Source organism: Grammomys surdaster, unplaced genomic scaffold (assembly GCF_004785775.1).
Source record: "Grammomys surdaster isolate TR1022 unplaced genomic scaffold, NIH_TR_1.0 133, whole genome shotgun sequence".
Taxonomy (NCBI): domain Eukaryota; kingdom Metazoa; phylum Chordata; class Mammalia; order Rodentia; family Muridae; genus Grammomys; species Grammomys surdaster.
In genome coordinates this window covers 14,963,589-14,980,490 of record NW_021604591.1, presented here as the reverse complement: position 1 = coordinate 14,980,490, position 16,902 = coordinate 14,963,589, and the positions used below count along the sequence as shown (strand labels likewise).

Here is a 16,902-nt window from a genome sequence, read left to right as displayed (position 1 = left end):
CTGCTCTCAGCACCTCTTCTGGTTCTTTGAACATATCCAGCCTTTCTGCAAATCATTCCTTTTGTTTTGTTTTGTTTTAATTTTTGTTGTTGTTTCTGTTTTTGAGATAGCTGTATAGCCCAAGATGGCCTGGAATTCAATGTGTTGACTAATCTTGCCTCAAATTTGGTGAGATTCTCTTGCCTCTGCCTCCGTTGGGTGGCTCCTTGTTTGTTTGTTTTGGTGAGAAAGTCTAATCCAGCTCTGGCTGGCCTTAAGTCCGTGATCCTCTTGCTTCTATCTCCCAAGTGTTGCAGTTATAGGCCTACATAGCCCTATACATATCCCAGCCCGAGTCTCAGTTTCTGTCTGAAATAAAGAGTGGTTGTAGTGACTAAATGAGGTAAGGGGTGAAATTACTGCACTTAATAAAGGTTCAATAATGGTAACTGAGCCAGATGGATTAAGAGTTTGAGGCCAAAGTAGTCTACATAGTTATACTCTGTCTTCAAAAAACTGAATGAATGAATGAATGAATGAATGAATAACACAGAATAAGTGGTAAGTAAAATGTACTAATTTTAACTTTATTCAGCTTTATATGGGCACCAAGGGAGTGGAGGAGTGAATGGAGGGCTTCAGAACTACTGTTTTCCCAAGATCTGCCAACAGAGGGCAGCATTATAAATCAGGCAGCTCTGAGTGCTGATTTTACCTGTAAGCTGTGCAACATTTGGAAGATGATTTCACTTCTCTGAACCTTAGCATTTCTTCTGTAACAAGGTGCTTAAAAGAAGAGGCTAGCCTTGTCTTCAGGCCACAGAAGACTTCTTAATTTCCAGACATTTGCTTTTAAAGATACATCACATTGGGCCAATATTGAATATCTTACACATTGTGATCACAGTTCATCATTGAAGAAACCCAAGGCAGGAACTCAAGCAGGAACTTGAAAGCAGGAACTGAAGCAGAGACCATGGAGACCACTGGCTGGCTCTTGTTTGTTTTTAAATACAACCCAGTTCCACACGCTCAGGTTGACATTGCCCATAGTGGGCTGGGCCTTTCTACATCAATCAAGAAAATGTCCCACAAATGTGTCCACAGGTCAATATGAAGGAGGCATTTTCTCAATGGAGGTTCCCTATTTCAGATGCCCTGAACTTGTATTAAGTTGACAAAAAACTAACCAACACAGATATGGAAAATAATTTTACCTTGATGACTGCTAGTGAAGACAGGGGAAAATGATCCTTGGTATGGAAGAAAATTTCATGCTCTTAGAATAGTTGACTCAATACTGTAAATGATGCCAGCATCCCCCAGTTCATCCACATACTAAATGTAATTCCAACCAATACAAGTTAAGAAAGTACTAGCTCACTAGCAGGCAGGTTCCATTTAAAAACTAGAAAACTGGGCTTGTTTATGAATATCTTTAAGCCCAGTATTTGGGAGGCAGAGGTAGGCAGATCTATTGTGAGTTTGAGGCCAGCCAGGGTTGTCTCAATTTAAAAGAATTGAGATAGTATTCTACATAGCTTAGTAGTAAAAACACTGTCAGTGTGCTGGCTACTTTTACGTCAATTTAACACACAAGCTAGGGTCATCTGAGAGGAACAAAGCCCGATTGAGAGAGGCCCAGGGTGTAGGTAGACAGGCATGCAGTGTGTTTTCTTAGTGATAGGCCCCATCATTAGTGGGATCATCTCTGGACTGGTGGTGCAGGGTTCTATAAGAAAGCAAGTTGAGCAAACTATGGGGAGCAAGCCAGTAGGCAGCACCCCTTCAAGGCCTCTGCATCAGCTCCTGCCTCCAGGTTCTTGCCCTGTTTGAGTTCCTGCCCTTACTGCCTTTTATGATGAACTGTTCTATGGAGGTATAAGTAAAATAAACTCATTCTTCTCTGACTTGTTTTTGGGTCATGGTGTTTCATCACAGCAGCAGTAACCCTAACTAAGAAGAGTTGGGAAAGGGAACAGAGTGGACTGAGGGTCTTTCGGGAAAGTCCTAGACAAACCAACCTAAGGGCATGTTAATGGAAAGTGAGATTACTCAGCACATTAAGACATGGCTTAATTTAAGGAAAGAATAAAACAAAATCCAGAATCCAGACATAAAGCAAGATTCCAATCAGACTGAATATTGGAGTGTGGATAGCAAGAGTGTTTGTAACAGAAAATAGAGATAGACTTTTCAGAAATAAGGGCCGAATTCAGGCAAGTGCTCCACAACTGAGCCATACCCTGCCTCTCCTTTTCTGTTAGGCAGTTTCACTGTGTTGCCATGGCGTACTTTAACCTTTTGATCCAGCTGCCTCTGTATCCTGAGTAGCTGAGACAGCAGGCATGATTTGATTCCCTGGAAGAGCATCCGATGTTCTTAACCTCTGAGCATCGTTCCAGCCATGAAAGATATTTTAAAAACATGAAACCTCCAAATACAAAAGTAAAGCCAAGTAAAATGCCCCTTGTCATGGCTAAACATGGTAAATCATGGTTAATCATGGCTAATGATGGCTCATGATGGCTAATCATGGTTAATCTTCGTGGTTAACTTGATAGGATCTGGAGTCACCTAGGAGACAAGCCTCTGGGCATACTTGTGAGGAATTATATAGACCATGTTACCTCAGGTGGGAAGACCCATCCTTTGTGGGATACACTGTTGGTGGAGAGGGGTTCTAGACTGAATAAAAAGGAGAGAAAGGTCCGAACCCAAATGTTCAGCTCCTGCTGCTTCCTGACTGAAGATGTGACCAGCTGCCTTAGGCTCCAGGCCCCATCCCTTTTCCCCTTGTGATGAACTGTACCTTAAGACTGCAAGCAGAAAGAAACCCTTCTTTTCTTAAGTTTAGTTTCTCAGGGTCTCTTATCACAGCATCAGGCAGAGTAACTTATAACCCCCTCAAAAACCCCTTTGATAAATCTAATGATACAAAAATTGAGAGCTTTGTGCTTGCTAAAGAAAATCAGGGGCACAGTGACAAGTAACAGATTGGACAAATCTATTTTCAAATGTCTAAGGAGTGAGCAATTACTGTCTAAAGGACGTAAGGAACTCTGCAGAACATGAAAAATACTGCAACTGTAGTAGAAATGCATGTAACAGCCATGAAGAGGTAGAAAGAGGCACGGAGGAGGACATGCTAGCAGACACGAGGTTAAATAATGATAATCAGAGAAGAGCAAATTAAAAAGATTACCAGAAAACACCTTTTAATATTTTATTTTATTTTATTTCATTTTATGTGTATGGGTGGTTGCTTGCTTGCATGCGTGGTGCCTGCAGAGACCATAAGAGGGCATTAGATTCCCTGGCACTGGAGTGACAGATGGTTATGATCGGTCATGTAGATGCTGAGAATTGAACCTAGATTCTCTAGAAAAGCAGCCAGCCTTCTTAACCACTGAGGCATCAGCTCTAGAAAACACTCTTTTGATATTACATTAACAAAAAATGAGATATCTGGATAATAACCAAGTATGGCTGTGGAAGTGTGGATTTCGGAATTGTCACGTACAGCTAGAGACAGTGTCATTGATGTGGCCATTCTAAAGAACTAACAATCTGGGGTTTATGGCCTAAAAATTGTCCCCCACACAAATGGGGTTGCTTGTAAGCTCCGAGTGTTGGAAGCAATGGGATATTCATCACCAGGGAACTAGAATGGTGACATGCGTCAGACACATTTATAATAAATAACTAGAGCGGCAGTACTCCAGACAGACTCAGCTCAAGATGGCTAGATCGTGTCATGCTGAGAAAATGGAAGCAGACTGAAATATGTACTGAAAAGCACATATCAAAATATATTTCTGATATTATACAAGAGCAGATATAAAAAAGGATGTACATCTAACATATCAGAATAGTTGCATGTGGAGAAAGAGTACAACTGACCAATGTAAAGAAAAGTACATGAAAAAAAAAGATTGGGTAGATGAATAAATGATGGGTGGGTGGATGGATGGAAGGAAGAGTAGATGGATAGAATGACGATGGATGGATGGAATGATTGATGGATGGATGGATGGAATGACTGATGGATGGATGACTGATAGATGATGGGATGACTGATGGATGGATGGAATGACTGATGGATGGACGGACTGATTGATGGATGGATGGATGGAATGATTGATGGATGGATGACTGATAGATGATGGGATGACTGATGGATGGATGGAATGACTGATGGATGGACGGACTGATTGATGGATGGATGGATGGAATGATTGATGGATGGATGACTGATGGGTGGATGACTGATGGGTGGATGGAATGACTGGTAGATGGAAGAATGGATGGACGGAATGGCTGATAGATAGAGGGATGGTGGGTGGGTGGATGAGTACCTGAGAATGGGTGGATGAAAGGAAGAACAAAACAATGGATGTGTGGTTCATAATGCATGCTTGATTGGGTAGATGGGTGAGTGGTAGATCAATGGATAGAAGGAAGAATGGATGGACAGATTTCTCACAAGAGAGGGACTATATTTCAAGTGATGGTGAATACACCTCAACAGTGTATGACTTCCGTAGTCCCCTGCATTGGAAGTGCCATCCAAACAATACTTCAAAGACTTGAAAATAAATTATAGATAGATTTTTTTTAAACCACAAAAGCATTTCTAGAGTAAACTCTGCTAAAAACATTTTTTATATAGGATCTTGCTATTTTTCCCAAACTCCTTTGGAATTATAAGTACTTCAATGCTGGGCTGGAGAGATGGCTCAGCAATTAAGAGCAATGGCTATTCTTGGAAGATTCCAAGAATAATTCCTGTCTTAGTCAGGGTTTCTATTCCTGTACAAGCATCATGACCAAGAAGCAAGTTGGGGAGGACAGGGTTTATTCAGTTTACACGTTCACATTGCTGTTCATCACCAAAGGAAGTCAGGACTGGAACTCAAGCAGGTCAGGAAGCAGGAGCTGATGCAGAGGCCATGGAGGGATGTTACTGACTTGCTTCCCTTGGCTTGCTCAGCTTGCTTTCTTACAGAACCCAGGACTACCAGCCCAGGGATGGCACCACCCACAAGGAGCCCTCCCAACTTGATCATTAACTGAGGAAATGCCTTACAGCCTGGTCTCATGGAAGTATTTTTTTAAGGGAGGCTCCTTTCTCTATGATAACTCTAGCTTGCGTCAAGTTGACACACAAAACCAGGCAGTACAATTCCTGAGTTCAATTCCCAGCACCTACATGGTCACTCACAACTATCTATAATGGGATCTGGTGCCCTCTTTTGGTATGCAGGCACACATGCAGACAAAGCACCTATCTACATAAAATACACTAAATAAGTAAATCTTTTTTAAAAAGTACCACAACATACAGTTTGCATTCATCTCTTTTATTTTTTATTTAAATTGTTATTACATTTATTTGTGTGTGTGTTATAAAAATCCCACAGCATACATGTGGATTTCAGACAATTTGTAGAGGTCAGTTCTTATCTTCCATCACGTGGGTCCTGGCCTTCGAACTCAGGTCATTAGGCTTGGCAGGAAGCACTTTTACCCACTGAGCCATCTTGTATTTGCCCCTCCCCCTATATCCTCATAGAGAACTTGAACAGAGTCTTCCATTGCCATAAATTGTGAAGTCAAATGTCCCTCATTTGGGGAAATTGCAGGGGTCAGCACATCCAGACCACAATGAATATGCTTAACCCTGGAAAACCACCTTCATGATCATTATATTCCTGTCAGATAAGTGTGGTATTTGCCTCTTGATGAGCTTTTTATATAGCACTGAAAATATTTATTGAGTCCTGTTTATACCAGACAGCACTCTAGGCACCTGAAATAAAGTGGTGAACACAACCAAGATCTCCACCCTCAAGACACTTATATTCAGAATAACAATAGGAGATAGAATTAATATGTCAATTGTATAGTGTCACAGATCATTACTATTCAGAAAAGAAAAGTCAAACAAGGCAAGAAGCTTCAGAAAGTTGTGGGGCGGGGCTTTATTTTGTATTATGTGGAGGTGGAACAGTGTGCTTCATTGACAAGGGAATTTAAAGGAAGGAAGCTAAGCATACAATGTCCAGAAAGAATGAGCCATTGCAAAGGCCCTGAGGTAGAGCATGCTGGGAAGGTAGTGAGACTGGCATCGTGTGAAGAAAGCAGGAAGTACTGGGGGATGAAGCCAGAGAAGAGGGGTTATGTTTGGGCACAGGTCATGTGGGAACTTGGAGCCATTTACTGTACATAAAGGTTTTTCTCAGAATGAACAGGATGGGGCCTTGTGGGTTTGGGGGCTTTTTTTTTTTGTTTGTGACAGGGTCTCATGTAGCCCAGGCTGGCTTCAAACATGCTATGTAGTGAGAATAAACTTGAACTTTTAATCCTCCTGCCTCGTGAGTGCTAGGATTACAAACGTGTACTAACATGCTCCGTTCATTCAGCGTGCCTAGCTTATGTGGAGCTAGGGATCCAACCCAGGGCTTTATACATTCCAGGCAAGCGTTCTGCCAACCTAGCTACCTCCCAGCTTCCAATAGGAAGAGCATGTCCTCAAGTAAGCTAGCAGAGGTGATACTGATGCTGATGCAAATGTGCATAACGGAGTTTCTGGACCTTTTCCCTGTCTGCCCAGGTTGGGATGATGAACAGCCTAGGCTCAGACTCTGCAAGGGTGGGGGTTGGGCAGACCAAACAGTCCTCTAGGAAAATGGGAAGTTGGTCAGAGGAGGGAAGAATAGGATAAAAGCCAGAGACCTACTTCAAGTTCAATTAAATAGACATAGAAATAGAAAATATTCAATGGCCAAATATGACAGCACACACTTAGAAGGTGGGGGGTCCTGACTTTCAGGCTAGCCTGGGCTATATAATGAGACCCTGTTTTTTAAAAAAAGCAACCCATGCCGGGTGGTAGTGGTGCACGCCTTTAATCCCAGCACTTGGGAGGCAGAGGCAGGCGGATTTCTGAGTTCGAGGCCAGCCTGGTCTACAGAGTGAGTTCCAGGACAGCCAGGACTACACAGAGAAACCCTGTCTCGAAAACCAAAAAAAAAAAAAAAAAAAAAAAAGAAAGAAAGAAAGAAGAAAAAAAGCAACCCTGAAAATAGACTTATAAAGTGGAAATTTTTCCTGCTAGCTAATTCCCACGCCACATTTGCCTGGCAGTTGCTGTAAGCCCTTGGTCTTGGACTCTTAGCAACCTTCTAGCCCCTGGGCTCTGTTGTTGCCTGCCTCCTTGGAGCTGGTCTGGTGAATGAATATCTCATTCTGTTCAGGCCCAGATGAAATGAATTCTTCTGTCTCCCGCTGCACCACACCCTTTCACCGCCTCCCACCGAGTTCTGGCTTCTGGTCTAGACAAGACAATTTTGTGCTCATTTGCATAGCAGAGATTATTGATATCAGTCAGATCCCCAGTGAACAAATTCTCAAACCTGTCTCAGCCCAGGTTTCCCAGCTTTACCCCCAGCCCAGCTCCAATCTCAGGCAGCGTCTTCCCTTTCCACTGGAAGGGTACATCCAGCCGAAGTCCCCATGAGTACTGATGACGAGGTATCCCACAGAGATGACGCAGTCATCATCACAGACCCTGAGCAGCCATGGGAAATGAACTTGGCCATGGGTGGAGCCCAGAGGGACGGGCAAGTGCCCATTAAAAAAGTGAGCTCAGGCCAAGGGTGTATCTCTGCCGGTACAGAGCCTTCCTAACATGTACTTGCCTAACATAAACTGCGCATGGTGGCACAAGCCTGAAATAAATAATATTTGTTTATTTTTATGTTTCCATATAGAGATATTTCACCTGCATGTATGTCTGCGCACTGATTTTGTACCTGGTAACAACAGAGACCAGAAGTGAGTGTCTGACCCTTGGAACTGGAGTTACAGAAGATTGTGGGTGCTGGGAATGAAACCCAGGTCCTCTGGGAGTAGAAACAGTGTTCTTAACTGCTGAGCCATTTTTCTAGCCCCTACATAGAGATTTTAAAGCCAGCCTGGGCTAAATGACATCCTGTTTAAGAAAACCAAACTTTTCCAGTGCCAATCAAATCCCTTTACAGATATGCTCATTTCTCAAAGTACCTGTTTGTCTGGGTGTGGGGATCTGAACATGAGAGCTGTGTTCTCAAAGACCAGAGGTTTCAGATCCCTTGGTGCTGGAGTTATAGGCAGCTGTAAGCCATCTGATGTAGGTGCTGGGAACTGAATCTGAGCCCTCTGAGCCATCTTTCCGACCCCAGGAACCTTCAAAGACACTTCCTTTCCTAATCATCTCTCACACCCATTGAACTTGTTATGCTGTATGTAAGAGTCCAGCAAAAGGCTGCATCTCCAGACCATTAATAAGAAGGCAACAGGTACAATGGCGTGTATGATTGTATATGCCTGTAATCCTACCACTTGGGGAGGACACCATGAGTTCAGGGACAGCCTGTGCTACACTGTCAAACATAGTAAAAGCTTAAAAAGCAAACAGGCAAGGTAATAACACAAGCAATGCAGCTAAAGAGTCGGCATACCTGGCTGACGATGCTGTAGCTGGGGGTAGAGTACTTGCCTAGTATGTGCAAAATTCTGGGTTCAATTCCCAACACCGCAAAAACAGATCAATTGATTAATTGGTGTATTGGTCACTTTTCTGGTAGTATAACTATCCTCCACTAAGGAACTTAAGTAGTGTTATTTTAGCTTATGGTTCCAGGAGGTCAGAGGACATTAAGCAGGGGAGGGAAGGCAGGGTGGCAGGAACAGGATGCTGGCTGATCACACAACACACAGGAAGCAGAGAGAACCATCAGGAAGTGGGGCGATGCTATAAACCCTCAAAATCCGCCCCCAACGACCTGCTTGTCCAGAAAGGCTTAAGGATCCACTGAACTCCCCAGACAGTTCTACCAACTGGGAACTGATGAGCCTATCGGGGACGTTCCTCAGTCAAACCAACGTACATATGAAAAAGGATGCTTAAAATGTGATCAACTCAGATATTGGTCACAGCAATAGAAAATTAGCTGAGGTATGTATTAATTTAAAAGAAATTTCAATGGTATTTTTTCTTTTTGTTGTTATTCTTTCTTCTTTTCTTCTTCCTTTTAAAAAATTATTTTGTGTATATGTATGACATGATGCGGGAGAATAAATGCACACGATGTGCAAGTAGATGTCGGAAGACAGCTGTGGAGTAAGCTGTCTCTTGTCACCAAGCCTGAAGACCAGAGTTTGATCCCTAAGATCAACATGGGAGGGAGAGACAATGTCCCAAACATTTTCCTCTGACTTCCACATGTATGCTATGGTACCTGTGTGCCACCTGCACACACACACACACACACACACACACACTGCACATAAATAGATAAATGTAACTAATTTCTTCAAATAATATACTAACCTGGGCTGGAGAAATGGCTCAGTGAGAGTACTTACCGTTCTTCCAGAAAATTTGATATTTGTTTTCCACATCCACATTAGGTGGCTCACAACTACGGGTATCCCCAATTCCAGGGGAATCTCATACTTTTTTCTGGCTTCTGTGGGCAACTGAACACCCATAGAAAATACACACACACAAAAAAAATAAGTAAAATCTTTATACGTACATAAATGTATACCTTTATATATGCACACATGCATATATATGTATATATGTGTGTGGGTATGTATGTATATAGGGTGTACATATGTGTGTATACACCAAAATTTTACTCATACAGTGTCTCTAGCCATCCCACTCATCACAGGTTTGCTTTGGAGAATTCTCTTTTTTGAGGTTTCATATAAATAAAATCATATAGTATGCATGTTTTTGTTGTGTGACAACTTTCTTCAGCCTAATAGTTTTGATTCATCGTTTTATTATGTACATGCATAAGTCCTCTCCTTTTTATTAATGAGATTCCATTTTGTGGATACAGTGAAATTTGCTATCAAAATACCTACTTGAGTTATTTCTGGGTTATATATATATATATATGGAATATCCACAGTGCTCTAACAAACAGAACTGATAGACTAAATATACATACACATATATGTATATATTCATTATATATATTCATCTATCTTACAAACACACACAGACACAGAGGATTTATTTGATTGGCTTACAGAATGTGGTCCGGGTGGGTAGTCCAACAGTGGCTGAGTGATGATGAAAAGATTGGAAATCCAGTAATTATTCAGTCCATGAAACTGGTTATCTCTGGAGTCCCAATCTGATGCTAAAGGCCTAGAGAATTCCTGGAGAGCTGTTGGTCTTCAGTCTATACTAGAATCTCATATAAGTTGGTTATAATATTAGTGAAGGAATGCCTTAGCAACAGGACAGACGGACTTGCCAGTAAGGGTGAGAACAAGCAGCAAAAAGTGAACTTTCCTTCTTCCATGTTCCTTTCATCTGGGTTGCCACCAAGAGTCATACCCACATTTAGGATAGGTCTTATGGCTTCAAATAATCAGGTTAAGAAAACCTTTCACTAAAGACACAGTTGTCAGAGGCTTATCAATTTACTCTTTCCCCCGCCCCTCTTCTAATATCTCAACGCCCCGTATCAGCTTGAAGAAGTTAATGAAGAGTCGGCACCCCTATTCCCTGAGCTTGGGGGCTGAGGTGGTTAATATTGGGCTGTCTTTCTAGGGAAAAGTCGTGGTTTTGTTGGAACAGGGAGGAATAGCTAAGATTTATTGCATAGCCATAACGTATTGGTAGAAACCTGTATAATTGCTATTAAGCTGAAGTTATAATTTCTTAAATGGTACAAAATTTACTTTGATTTCAAATTTAAGGTTTTCATTGGTATGAGTTTCTTTTCTTCTTCTTTTTATATATATATATATATATATCCAAAATGTGTTTATTGGGAAGGTTTCCACTCATCTTCAATCAGGGGCTTTCAGTGCTGCTTCCTCCTGAAGGAGCATCCTTCTGTCAGCCTTGCTTTTCCGCCTATAGGCTGACAGAGGACAGTGGAGCAGCCAACACACAAGACTACCGTTTGTGCATGGCTAAAGACTGTGGTGATTTTAAAGCATCCTGGGCATTTCACATCCATAAAGTAGGAATTAGGGCTCTACACCAGGCACTTTTTCTTGTGTTTCCTCTTCTCCTCCTCTGGAGAGGGATGAAGGAGATCCTTTGCGAGAGGCATGTTCTTGTAGGGAGGTTATCACCACCGGAAAGGAGGGTATGAGTTTCTTATTGATATAGAAGTGAGATTAATATTGTTACTCTCATAAGCATTGTGCCTGTATAACACATTTAGGAATACAATGCTTAGGCCCAGTCCTTCTTTAACTTTTTTAAACTGATTTGAGATAGTTAGCCTGTGAGCTAAGGGCTTATAGCAAATTCATGGCTCTGAGTTTATTGTTAGGGTGCTTTCTATATTTTATTTAGAAATATCTGAGAGGAGTTAACAGACAACAGTCCAGATTGCCTTACATTGACAGTTGGTTTTCAAAACATCAGAAGTCCATAGAATTGATGTTACAAACATTTCTGCATTAAGGTTCATTTTTATTAGAGACATATCTGCTCCTGACAGCTTCCTGTCTTGGATTCTAAGAAGAAATTGAGCATCTTTGGAGTTACTCCAGTTGTGATGAGACACCCACTAGGCAAGAATTGCCTCTTTTGATCTACAGACAAATTACTGTCCTGAAAAGGACATGCTTGTGAAATAGTTGACTGATTATATCTGCCAAGACAGAGTAATCAGTCCTTAATAATTCTGCATCACTAGGTCTGTCAGATGATCCTGGGCCAGAAGGCTGAAGATCAGATGCTCCAACGTTTTGTAGGATAGGGACTGTCCAGGCATTCAGTGGTCTCTATAAATTGGCTAAGTTTTAGAAGCTATGCTTTGTGCTTCCCATAATTTCAGTTAATTAAGTCATTCTGGATTTCTGACAGGGTTGAAGACTTACAGTCTCATAGCCAATCCCAGGCTATTTACTTTGAGGAAAAAGACTTGAGAGGATGGTTTTCAGCTGACATTCATTGTAAAGCCAAGAAAAAAAAGCCAGGTTCAGAACTAAGTCTTTTAGTTAGGAGAGATGACAGAGGTTCTGGTTAGTCAACATAATGATGGACTGGGTATTAAGTCTTTCTTGTACCTTACTGATACAAATTGGTATAGTTATGCACTAATTGTATTTTGAGAGAAAAGTTTTATCTTAACAGGAAGGGTGATATGAAGGAGGAGCAATGGTGGGAGGAGTAAGGAGAGAAAGAGGAGGAGCAAAAAGAGGAGGAGGAGCTAGAAGATGGGGGGGGATGGACATGGAGACTGTCTCTGCCAGTCAAACATAGTTGGTATATCTAGGTTGGGTATTGGGTTACACTTCTGATTGTATGGTTATCTTGTTATTGAGCATTACCGAACTTATAAAGCCTTTGATTAACATTTAAAAAATAAATTTAAAAAAATTAAAAAAAAGAAAACCTTTCACAGCCATGCCCATCAGCTTGGGTTTTGGTTGATTCCAGATGTAGTTAACCAAGATTAGCTAGGACATGAGTGAAACAGCTGTGAACATTGATATACAAGTCTGTAAGTGGACGTTTTCTTGTGTTTCTCTAATGATAATACATAAGAATAAATTGCTGGGCCAAGGATATATACATGCTTAATCTTATAGATAATCAACAGTTTTCTATAGGGGCATTGACAATCCTACCCTTGAAATACAAGAATCTCATTTGCTTAATATCCTGACATTTGGTATTTTGACTTTTTTTTTTATTGAGTGATTAGTAAAATTTCATTGTAATTCTTAAAACTCTTTTTCTTTTCCATTTTTTGAGAAGCTGGTCTAAAACTCCTAACAATTCTTTTATCTCAGCTAACCATGTACAAGGATTATAAGCATTTTGTTCTTTTGGGTCCCCTGGAGCTAGAGTTATGGATGGTTATGAGCCATCACATGGGTGCTCAGAACTGAAACTCAGGCCTCTGCAAGAACAAGTGCTCTTAACCACTGAGCTATCTTTCCAGCCCTAGGGACATTGGGTTTTTAAGGTATTAGAATTTTTAAAGATGAAAGGACTTTCAAAAGTTGCACTGTGTTTTGTTTTATGATATTAGCATGAGATGTTGGAGACAAGGGGAAAAGTTATGGTTTAAAAGACAGTGTGTTGTAGGTTTGGAATCCTTGCAGAGGGGTCCTGGGAGGCCAATAGTGATGTTCTTAAGGTAAAGTGTACATTTTAGTGGACACTGTATGTATTGGAGATGCCAGGACTCTGAGACATCTGCCAAGAAGGGAGGCCTATGTAGAGTGGAGATGGCCTAAGAAGCTATGATTGCTTCAGGCAGCAGAGCCGGAGGTGTGGGGCTAGCTAGGCCTTTGGAACCCAGTAAATTATATAATAAGCCCCAGATGATAGACATGAAACTGAGAGAACTGATATTTGTCGTGGTAGATTTAAAACATTTAAAAATTTTTATTTACATGTACAGGTCTTTTGTCTGCAGGTGTGTCTGTGTACGATGTGTTTGCCTGGTGCCCAGACAAGGCAGAAGAGAGTGTCAGATGCCCTGGGACTGGAGTACAAACAGTAGAGAGGTGTCATGTAAGTTACTAGGAATCAAAACCCACTCCTCTGGAAGAGCAGCAAGTCCTGCTAACCACTCAGCCATCTCTCTAGCCACACTGTCCCTGACTCCCTTTTTAGGGAGAGTTTTACTATGTAGCCCTGGCTGATATGGAACTATGTAAATCAGTAGGACCGTGAATCCACAGAGATCCACCAGCCTTTCTTTCCATGCCACGTCATGGGATTAAAGGCATGTACCACACCTAGTCTGTGAGTACCTCTGAAACTAGAAATGGTCATTTTTGTCAAAAAGTGGGACATTGGTGGATTGAATGAAAATGATCCCCATAGGCTCATAAGGACTGGTAGTAATAGGAGGCGTGGCCTCTCAGGAGAAGGTGTGGCCTTTTTGGAAGAAGTGTGTCAGTGGGGGTGGGCTTTGAGGTTTCAGATGCTCAAGCCAGTTCCAGTGTCTCTCTGTGTTCCTGCTGCCTTCAGATCCAGATGTAGAACTCTCAGCTCCTTCTCCAGCACCATGTCTGCCCACATGCAACCATGTTTCCCACCATGACAGTAATGAACTAACTCTCTGAACTGTATTGTTTTCATTTTATTTTTAATAAATGACTATATTAATTGTTTCCCCCAATTAAATGTTGTCCTTTATAAGAGTTGCCATGGCCATGGTCTCTTCACAGCAATGGAACCCCCAACTATGACAGACACAAAAACCAACAGGCAAATATCCTGTGGCCTGCAACTACGAAGAGTCCAAGTGACAATACCTAGGCTCAGACAGCAACTTGGTAAAGATATTCCTATGACTAATGAACACACAAAACCCAAGTATTTGGGAATTAAGATAGGCCTGAGAACTTTTGATTATTTGGCATTAAATGTACCCTTAAAAAAAGAGGAAGAAACCCAACTTTACTATTTTATTCAATGCCTAATGAAACTCTCCTAGCTATCTCTCTAGGCAAACTCTCCTCATTCCTTCTCAACCTCTTCCCCCACAACAGTATTAATTCTTTCTCTCTCTTCCTTTCTTCCTTCCTTCCTTCCTTCCTTCCTTCCTTCCTTCCTTCCTTCCTTCCTTCCTTTCCTCCTCCTCCTCCTCCTCCTCCTCCTCCTCTTCCTCCTTCTTCTTCTTCCTCCTTTTTTTTTTCCCTGGTATAACAGCCCTGGCTGTCCTGGAACTCACTTTGTAAATGAGGCTGGCTTGGAATTCACAGAAATCCACCTGCCTCTGTCTCCCAATAGCTGGGATCAAGGGCATATACATTACACCTGCCTGTTCATTTTTATAAAGACAAATAATTTTCAAATTTATTTCCTTTTTTATTTACTAATTTTTTATTTGCTTAAATGCAAAGCTAAATCACAAGTAGGTACAATATTTCATTCTTGTGGGTTCATCCTTCAAGTTGCTGACCACGGGGCCAAGCTAGTGGTGAAGAGACAGGGAGGTCACCCAAGACCAGAATGAGCAAAGGCCTCCAGATCTTGGCTCCTTCCTATGCTCCAGTCCCTTAAACTGGGGTAAGGCATGAAAAGGACCCTCTCTTATGAGCGAGGAGGAGCCCCTACTCCTGCTACCCCTCTGCAGGCAAAAGTTTGAGCCTTATCAATTATAGGGGTTGAAGCGCAGGTTTCAGAATCAGCCTACTTGGATTTGAATCTCTTCCTACCACTCAATGCTTCTGTCTTAGTTTCTTACCTGTACAGTGCCTCTCTGACAGGGCTGGTAGGATTCTATGAGAGCAAGTCAAGCCCACAGTGTCTTGTCTGGGGAATAGTGAGGGCTTAGCACCAGCCATTGTTATTATACTAAACCTAGATAAAGGTAAGACCCATCTGGGAGCACAGGTTCCTATTTGCAGGATTCCCCATTCCCCATACCCAACAGCAATCGGTTGTGGCAAGTAGGGGTCCTGGGACTTAGACGCGGCCACTTTCCCCTTTGGTAGGCAGACCTGGAACAAGAATGGAGGACGTAAGAATCCAGCTCCGCCAATGACTTTGTTAAACCGCAGGAACATACAGGGCTCAAGATATACACGCCTCCCGTTGGTGGTGACTCTATAGAGATCCAGTAAGAAGGTGACAAGTTCCTAATAACAGCACCCATCTCCTCTCCTTCCCAGAAAGGAAGTGGTAGCTAGACCTGGTTGTCAGAGTTCCCTAGGGGCTTCCCCGTGACCCAGACACCCCCAGGCGCTCCTGAAACACCTGGGGGACAGAGACTCTGCAAGCCAGGTTGGGGCCTTCCCAGGTGCTAAACCTTAATCGGGCGAGCCTGGGGGCAGGAGGCAGCTGTGGATCGCGGGCAGGGAGGCTGGGCAGGAGCAGCTGGATCCCGGGAAACTTGGCCGGCGCTGCGGGCCACGCGGGTGGCTGACATCAAAGGCCCCGGCTCACGAGCGCGCGCCCGCGCGGGGTGGGGGGGAGGGAGGGAGGGAGGGAGGGAGGGAGGGAGGGAGGGAGGGGCGGCGCCGACCCCAGCCTTTCTGGATCTCTCTATGATTTCTTTTTAAAAACGCTCTCCTAAAGACCTCGGCTGCCTTGTTTTTCTCCGCAGCTGCAGGCTTTACATCCTTGCTGCTCTGGGAAGGCTGCGGGAGCCTATGACAACAGGTACCGGCGGCCCCAAGGCGCTCCTGGGCACCTGGCCACAGAAGGTGTTCAAGAAAGATACACAATAACGAAGGACCACGGAGTAGACTGTGATTACTTAGATGCAAATATCTGTGAAGACTCTGGTACTCCGTGTGCAAAAGCTTTCAGGATGAACTGCTGAGCCCTCATTACTACTTAGAAAGTTCTGGAACTATTCTCCCCACCCCATTGTAGGAGGCTAGACGGTCTCAAAAGATGGTGAATTATTGCATTCAGTGGATAGGGCTATGCGTTTCTGGGCATGTCCCTGTTTCCGAGTTGCTGGACAAGCTGGGCCTTAGGAAAGGGAAACCTTTAGACACGGGGATGAGGGGAGGATTATGGGGTTAGGGCAATAGCTGCTCCTGCAGTTAAAAAACAAAAACAAAATCAATTATCACCACCACCAAAACAGGAAAAAACTAGTGTTGTGGTAAGAGAATAAAATAAAATGGATGGCCTGATTTCCCACACCTGTAATCCCAGCACTCAAGGTTGAGGGAGTAAAATGGTGAATTCCAGGCTAGCCTGGGCTACACAATGAAATCCTGTTTCAAAACAAAACAACAACAACAACAAAAAAAACAAAAAAGAAAAAAGGAGAAGCAAGAGGGGGAAAGGAGACAAGAGGAAAAGGAGATAGAGGAGAGAAGAAAGTAGGGGGAGGATGAAGGAGAGTGGAGAGAAGAGGGAGGAAGGAGGAAGAGGAGGAAGAGGAGGAAGAGGAGGAAGAGGAGGAAGAG

At 42.7% G+C, this 16,902-nt stretch overlaps 1 non-coding gene and 1 pseudogene across 1 annotated transcript; both read right to left on the bottom strand.

The window, feature by feature from the left end:
- Window positions 1-5,550: 5,550 nt before the first annotated feature.
- Window positions 5,551-5,708, bottom strand: LOC114617024. The gene has a single exon (XR_003710736.1). It is a non-coding gene; the product is annotated as a U1 spliceosomal RNA (small nuclear RNA).
- A 5,091-nt stretch (window positions 5,709-10,799) lies between these two features.
- LOC114616936 lies at window positions 10,800-11,111 on the bottom strand (annotated as a pseudogene).
- Window positions 11,112-16,902: the final 5,791 nt, after the last annotated feature.